This window comes from Adelges cooleyi, unplaced genomic scaffold, assembly GCF_023614345.1.
Source record: "Adelges cooleyi isolate 19-005CV unplaced genomic scaffold, UGA_ACOO_1.1 ACOO_flye_CR_arks_rails_tigmint_CR_PRNA_16, whole genome shotgun sequence".
In the NCBI taxonomy this organism is placed as follows: domain Eukaryota; kingdom Metazoa; phylum Arthropoda; class Insecta; order Hemiptera; family Adelgidae; genus Adelges; species Adelges cooleyi.
Window position 1 is genome coordinate 155,973 of NW_026095817.1, and position 8,262 is coordinate 164,234.

The 8,262-nt window shown below is 28.3% G+C and overlaps 2 long non-coding RNA genes across 2 annotated transcripts; both read left to right on the top strand.

Annotated features, from left to right (window-relative positions):
* Positions 1 to 250: 250 nt before the first annotated feature.
* On the top strand, positions 251 to 2,104 carry LOC126848037 (uncharacterized). Its single transcript, XR_007687200.1, has 2 exons — positions 251 to 499; positions 1,809 to 2,104. It is a non-coding gene; the product is annotated as an uncharacterized LOC126848037 (long non-coding RNA).
* A 5,181-nt stretch (positions 2,105 to 7,285) lies between these two features.
* Positions 7,286 to 7,923, top strand: LOC126848035 (uncharacterized). Its single transcript, XR_007687199.1, has 3 exons — positions 7,286 to 7,408; positions 7,464 to 7,789; positions 7,861 to 7,923. It is a non-coding gene; the product is annotated as an uncharacterized LOC126848035 (long non-coding RNA).
* The last annotated feature ends 339 nt before the right edge of the window (positions 7,924 to 8,262 follow it).

Consider the following 8,262-nt stretch of genomic DNA (forward strand, 5'->3'; position numbering starts at 1 on the left):
TTGTATATTTGACCCAATGAAAACCGAGATGTCCTTAACTATGTACATCGTTAATGGTATTTGTTGTTTTTGTAATAATGAATTTAATTATTATCGTTGCACTATTATGTTTTCTACCTAATAAGTCTAAGACAGTTAATTTATCGGTCAACGGCGATAGCGTTTATCATCGTTGTATACTCATCATATAACAGTTATTCATAATAGTATCGCAGTAATAATGAAGTAAACGAGAGTATATGAACAATAGCCTAAATAATAATATCTTGTTTTAATCATTAGAAAAAGGAGAGGAGGGTGCTACAAAGAAAGAGAGTGTTTAAACAATATTTACAAGACATTACAGCAACGCGGGACTAGATAACTGTTATACTTTTATAGTAGCTGTTCCGGCCAATACAAAAACAACAGTCTGTTGTTATTCCTGCATCAAGATGTTTTTATTATAATACTAATAACTAATATTAAATTACCAATCTCAATGGCATTTTTTAAATCAGTAAGTATATTTTTGTTTTATGTAAACGTAATTTTCAGTTCTAAAAAATCTATGGAAATCATTTATAAAAAAAATTATGTTTTTAATTTTTACATGAAAGCGATTTAAAAGATTTTTTTCAATTACATTTTTTTAATTTTCAATTTAATTGGACTTCTAAGTTCTAGATAAAGTATTATCAAAAAGAATATTTCTAATTATTTAGGAAAAAAAATAATATGCCAAGATGTAATATTAGTTTTCTTTGGACACCTAATGAAAACGGAAAAAATATTTTTATGATGTTGATTTGCCTGTTAAAATTGGATATAGTGTAATAATTTTATCGCGAACCACTTATTATTTCATAGGGTTTAATAAGATATTAATTTTGGGTTTTTATATAATGTGATCTCAATTTGTAAAAACCATTTTAGGTAACCATTAGATAATATGTACAATTTTTAAAGTAAAATTAATTATTACCAATCCATTTAAAAATTATAACTTATAATAACCAACATTTAAAAATGTTAATTAGATACATAAATAATTTATAAATTCTCTGTCTTGTTGGATTTTAGTATATAATCATAAATTAAAAAAAAATGTTTTAATTTAAATTAATTTTTATTTTATTGTTTAAATAAAAAATAATTTCAGTTAAAAATTAGGTATATACAAAATATTGTTGTTGTTTATAAATTTGGAGCATTGTTCAAATAAAAATAAAAATTTACTTATATTTAATTTTTTTTTTTATAATATAAATTATAAATCATAATAATCTTTTTATTTTTGTTAACACAAACGTTTAAAAAATATTTTATTAATATTGATCTACGAAATTATCTAATCTATCTTGAATTCAGTATGTCCATATAGAAAAATATATTAGCCTACAATATTTATTGTACAAATAAATTGCTTAGTTGTATTGTCAAGTAAATATTTTTATTATACCGAAATGTTAAAGACTAATCCTGTATATAATATATGGAGTAATGTGCGTTTATTTTAACTAAAAGTATATAAATGTCATATAATGTATTAAAAAATATTTATCGTTTTTAACTATTATGAACTTATTCATGAAAAGTTAAAAAAAAATTAAAACATAAAATAGGGGTACGTAATGTTTCCAATTATGTCAAAATACATATTAATATTTATATTATTATATACATTTAGTTTTATTTATGACTGAAAATGCAGTCGTCAAAAAACGTATTCGCGTTAATGTGAATATTTGTTGTAAAATATACGGTTTATATTTAAATATATATAATTAATATTTTAGTTTATTCAATTTTTTATATATCTTTTATAGATTTTTGTAGTACCTGTTGTGATCTTTTTGATCATTCAGCAAGTGTCAAGCGAAAAACCATGCATTTGCAAGTGTCGCCAAACAGAGATTAACTATTCTGGCGAGCAAGTTGAAACTGTCAAAGAACAATTTGTAGCTCCAAGATATGGGCTTGACAGGGACAGGAGCAGAAGCAGAGACAGAAGAGTGAGGAGGTGATGAAAGGGGAGGACAATATCCTTAGGAAATTATTTGTATCATATGTATGAAATAAGTAATTATAAGCATTATACAAATATATTTGTTTCGATTTTTTATGTAATACAACTTACTTAAGAACAATTTTTTTTTGAAATTATATAATTGATATCAAATGGAAAAAAAACATTTCAAAAAGTACTGTCCCATTGATGGCTGCATACTCAGTTACTCCATGGTCATAGGTAGGGCTAGCCTCTAGGCTACAGATAAATGTTGAATAAATAAATGAAACTCAATTACACATACATTTAAGTAAGGGTGTATTTCAACTAACAACTAAGATTATTTTTTACTGAAGGTTGTATAACATCATTACCGATAGGATTAAAATAACATTTTTCTTATTTACATAATATTAAAATATTTGGAAAACGACAAGAATAAAAAATTTTAAGTGTCTTTATTTATTTAGTAATTTTACCTAAAATCTAATGTTATGGGTACAATACGATACAAGTTATTAACACAGGTATCTATTAACTTGTAGTTTATCTCCACTCATCGCTATTTTGTTAGATAGCCAAACATTGGTTTTGTAAATACATAGTTAAAATTTGAATAATTTAGACGATACTCAAACACTACATTAGATGTATACTTGTAACTTAAACATCTAAGATGTACATCAACTTATCGGGTCCTTGAGGTTCAACGCTGCCATTTTAAAATGATGGTTTCTACACATACCTATAGTACCATGGAATATTCCAATGAAAGATTAAAACATATTCTATACAGTGCAGTCATAATAGGAGCAGAGTTTTATTTTTATTACCTGAAATTATGTAGCCCATATTAGCACACAGTATTTTTATACAATGACATAGCCTAAAAAAGCACACACCGTGGTTATCGGCAAACTATTATCCGTTTATCAAAACCAAACAAAGTATTTAAATATTAACGGATTTTCTGCTAGTATTTTATAACACAGATGCCATTCGCTGTACAATCACTGTATTGGATAACACTTTATACATATATATATATATATATATATATATCATTTAATTACAATGCAGAAAATAAAATAATATGTTTAAGTACCAGGTATTTTTTTTATAGTAATCGGAATACATAAAACCTATATATTCTTTACAAATAATTCCATAAAAACGAAAAAAATACAGAAAACACTTTTTTAAAAAATTGTTTGGACTTAGGCTATATCTTATAAATTTGTCGTAAAAACACCTAAAATACGACCGCGTTACACAATGACTAATTAAGATATCGAAATGTAACTTTCACTGAACAATTGTAAGTTAAGTGTTCTTTTTAAGAATATCCTTAAACAATATTTTTTCAAATATTAAAATAGCTAAATAGCTCCAGTAATATTAATTTTTAAATGTAATTTTGACATTATATGAAAAAACTAATTTTGCATTTTTTTTTACAATTTTGACTACGGAAAAAATAGTGTTATACGAATTATAATAGGTTATTTATTTACTTAAAAACAATATATATACTGAATCAATTAATAAATATATTAACTATTATTTATATAACATAACCCGAGATAAAAAAAAAAACAAAAATATTTTTGTATATTAAAGACATTAAAGTGCAATAGTTTAAATGTTATAATTAATAAATAAATTTTTAATATTTTAAATATTATAATTAATTAACAAAATTTTAATATTTCAAATATTATTTTTAACTTTTTTTGCACGTATGTGGAAGAATAAGAATTTCGCAGCGTTTATTTCATTATCTGAAAAGCAAAATAGCAAATTTTTAAGCCAAGAATCAGAGTTAACTCGTTAATGTATAAACTTGTCAAATTACAATTAAAATTAAATGGTAGAACTTGCGGATTTTCAGCGGTAAATTCATTCATAAACTGGTTCGCTTCGCTATTGGAGAGTTTACTGTCTTGGTCCCAGTCACGTTCTGTGAATTCAGATAACAGTGATCTGACCTCTTTTGTACTTAACACTATCTCATTCTAAAAAGTCATCAAAGTAAAATCAAGTACATCGTAACGAAAAATTAAATAATTGGGAAGTAACCACAAAGAAATTTTAAATTGAAAAAAAATAAACTATATTACGATTTCGTTAACTGTTCTAGAACGTTCTGCCGTAACGATCATCAATTCCATCAACACTTTAGCAAAGTGTCCTGTTTAAGTTTTAATAAAATATTAAATATACAAATTAGAATGTACCTATTTATACGTGAATATATTTATAAATTTATTTTACGGTCAGATTTAAATAGCATTGACTCTTCAAGCGGCTCAATAGCCATATCTTGATATGCAAACAATTCAATGAACTCTTCTATTTGTGCTTCATTTAGACCATTACCCTATAATAAAACCAAAAATGATAAATATAAGCTAACTGTACACAAATGTCGAAGTATTTTTACATTTTAAGCATTTTTATAATTTATAACGATTTCATAACCAATGATTTGTAATAAATCTTTAAACTTTGCTTTTGAAACATTTTTTTATCAACAAAAATTATATGGCCAATTTTGAAAAATTACAAATAGTAGAATCTTGTTTTTTTTTTCAAAATCCTCAATTTAAAAGTCCTATTTGGGTAAACCAATTTATATACAATTAATATTTAATGCCTCAAGATAATCTATTTTTTCTTGCACAAATATTTACTTACTTCTGGTAGAATTTCTAACATGATTGACAAGAATGCCGCTGAGTGAATTATACCTAAAATAATAAAATTAAGACTGTGAACTTGAAGTAAACCGCTTCCTCACCCTAAATCTAACGTAACCTTTTCTTTTTCGCGATGAATTTTCAACCTTTGCCTTTTCATCTTCTGTAAGGTGTAATTCTCCAAATAAAGGTGATAGTTGTTCATTTATAAGGTATCTCATTTGCCCATAATGTTCAAGGTATTCAACGAACTTATTGAGGTAATACTCTACTTCAAAAGTCGTCAGCATTGGAACCTAAGTACAGTGTTAAACATACACGAATATTTTGCAATCATTTTCTTACAATATTTTGATATTTGTTAATATTTCATATGTTTTAGGTTAAATTAGTAATAAAAACTAGTTATTTTAAATCAAATACCCCGATGCTGTCTGATGTTTTATCTTCATACGCTAACGCCGAAAATGCGCTCTTAAAAGTTAAATTATCGTATTCTAAATAAAATAAATAGTATGCAATCAGTTTTGAAAATTAAACATAACAGGAGTCAACAAAGCTAGACAAGTTTTTTTTTTTTTTTTTTTTATTTATTAAGAGTATTTACAATCTATGCTGCAAGGCATAATAAGCAAATAGTTACATTGTTATATATACAGAGAGAGGGGGAAAAAAATAAACAAATAGAAACGGTGATTTGATATGAGGAGGGAGGCTATCCAGTAATAGAACCCAACGTGATTAAGACAAGTTTAAGATATATACATTCAATTCAATGATTTATGCTTCACAAATGTAATTATTTAGACCGATGACAGTAGGTACTTAATTGAGTACTAAATATGTTTAATTTCTAACTTACAAAGTACATTACAATTTAATATAATGTTAGTAATAAGAACTTGATTGGTTAAGTAAAACTAATACAAATTATGAATTTTATCTATTGGTATATTAAAGCAATAACACAACGTTAATTGTCAATAGATGTAACTAATAAATCGCTATTTAAATAATATGTTACTTGAGTGGCGTTTATAATATCTTTCTGGTGTTTTAACTCCAAAATCGTCTTTCATAACTTCTGGGATTCTCCGAGTGTCAGGATTGGGATAACCATACATATGAATACATTTTTGTATTTGGTCCATATTTAGTCCCGTGCTCTGAAATAAAGTGCAATGACTTACAGCTCAAAACTGAGTACCGAATGATCCCTTTACCGTAAGTCACTCATTTTCTGGGAAATATTATATTACAATAATCTATATATTATACAGATTGGCCCACAAAGATTTGACAAATGAAATAACTTTTGTTCTATTTTGTTGAATATTTTTGAGATTTTTATTTTTTAAATAATTTATATTCATGTGCGCTATAAGCACCGTGGTTTTTATTGCACTTACCTGTTTTACTTTATTTAATAGTTTTTTTATTTTTTTTCAACATAGCCATTTTATTCAAAATAATTTTTTAAAAAGAATTGGTGAAAAAATTTGTATTTTTATTCATCCCTTCAAATGTTATATTCATTTGAAAGTGAGGATGACTGGTGATGGGAGGGGGAGTGCAGTAGAGTAAACCGCGTAGATTAATTTTTAAAACTAATAATCCAATCCATCCTTCTTACCGTCCTAAATTTTAAACACTTAAATAGTAATTGTTTAAGACCGGTTATCGATCAGTCAAGATTTTTTGAAAATTTTTGTTTAATTAAATATTTAATCCAAAATGTATATATATATATATATATTATATATATATATATATGTTGCCCGTTAGATCATAAAGTTTTAACGCTTATGTACTTATTATACAGAGCTGTATTATGTCACCTTGCATAAGTATATAATATATAACTATATTCAATTTAAAGAAATAAGTATATTACCCATACTGATACAATGAAACACACGGCACAGAGAATAACAGCAGTCTTAAAATGCATAATAATTTTTAAGTTGGTTGAAATTCAATGAAATACGTGTGGAATAGAACGACTGTTGGCGCTGAAGTCAAAATAACGGATTAACAGTAAAATAAGTACATTTGTCGTGTCTTTTATGGTTTTATTGTCTTACGATAAATATTGTGAGTGACACAATTTTATAAACCTTTGTCGTTTGATTGTACACACGATGTACATTCGCTGTTAAGGTGATAGTTCATATGCCAGACATTTATAATGGTTAAAAGTAGTATGTTTTGGCCGTATGTAGCCCTGTTATCACGCCCTGTTATCACAGGATCGTGATAACAGGATTGTGATAACAGGGCGTGATATCAAGGCGTGATAACAGGGCGTGATAGCAGGGCGCGATAACAGGGTCGTGATAGCAGGGCGTGATAGCAGGGCGTGATAACAGGGCGTGATAGCAAGGCGTGATAGCAGGGCGTGATAACAGGGTCGTGATAACAGGGCGTGATAGCAGGGCGCGATATCAGGGTCGTGATAGCAGGGCGTGATAGCAGGGCGTGATAGCAGGGCGTGATAACAGGGTCGTGATAACAGGATTCGATACGGCCATATCACGATTCTGTTATCACAATCCTGTTATCACTACTGGTATCACACCACACACACACACATGGTGGGGACGGGCGAACATCAGCATATAAGGAAGGGTGCACCACCCAACATTTAACAGTTACCAGTTATCACTGCAAGACAGTCGGTGAACAATCATTTGTGCACATACACACACGTACGGTCAAGGTAAGTCCGAGCCAGAGCTTAGATGTATTAAGTCAAACAATATTGTCATTTACAGATGAGTCAAATCACCAAAGATTTCCTAAACGACCGCAGCGAGTTCGTGTTGGAATCGAGGAGACGTCACATTACGGAGATTCAACCCTTCGTCCCATACAGAGTGATACGGTTCGAAACGGTCGTTACAAAGCACGATGCGCGTACGCCCGCCGTAGAATTACGCTTGGGCGATAATCCACAACCCATACGCGTATACTTGCCAACCAGATTCAGAATGACCGACGAAGAACTACAGAAGCCGATAGATTCTAATCTAACAATGATCTACAAGGGAAAGAAGAACGGGTCCAACGTCCACGATGTCGTATTTTTATAATATTATGGGTAAGTGCAATAGTCAGTTAGCAGAAAAAAAAATTAAATAACTAATTGCTGGTGTCTATTGTACTCTACAGATAATGACGGACCGTTCGACGACTGACCTGCAGTACAACACACGCGCAAATATATAAGTAGCAGTAGGAGTAAATGTGATTAATGTCAATAAAAAAAAAAAAATGTATGTTTTGCTATTAATACCTAAATAAATATATATATATATCAAGTAAACGAAATATGATCTTATTATTATTATTATTATTATTACGATTTGAATGATATTGTACTAATAAAATAAATATTATTAACGAACACACACACACACACACACACACACACGAACACACACACACACACACCTGAGAAAATAAATAATTATAATAGTGTTGATTACCATATATCCATACCAATTGATGAATTAGTGTATATCAGTTTTATTGCCTAGACGGCCGCATGGTCAGTGCACAAAGTAAAAAAAA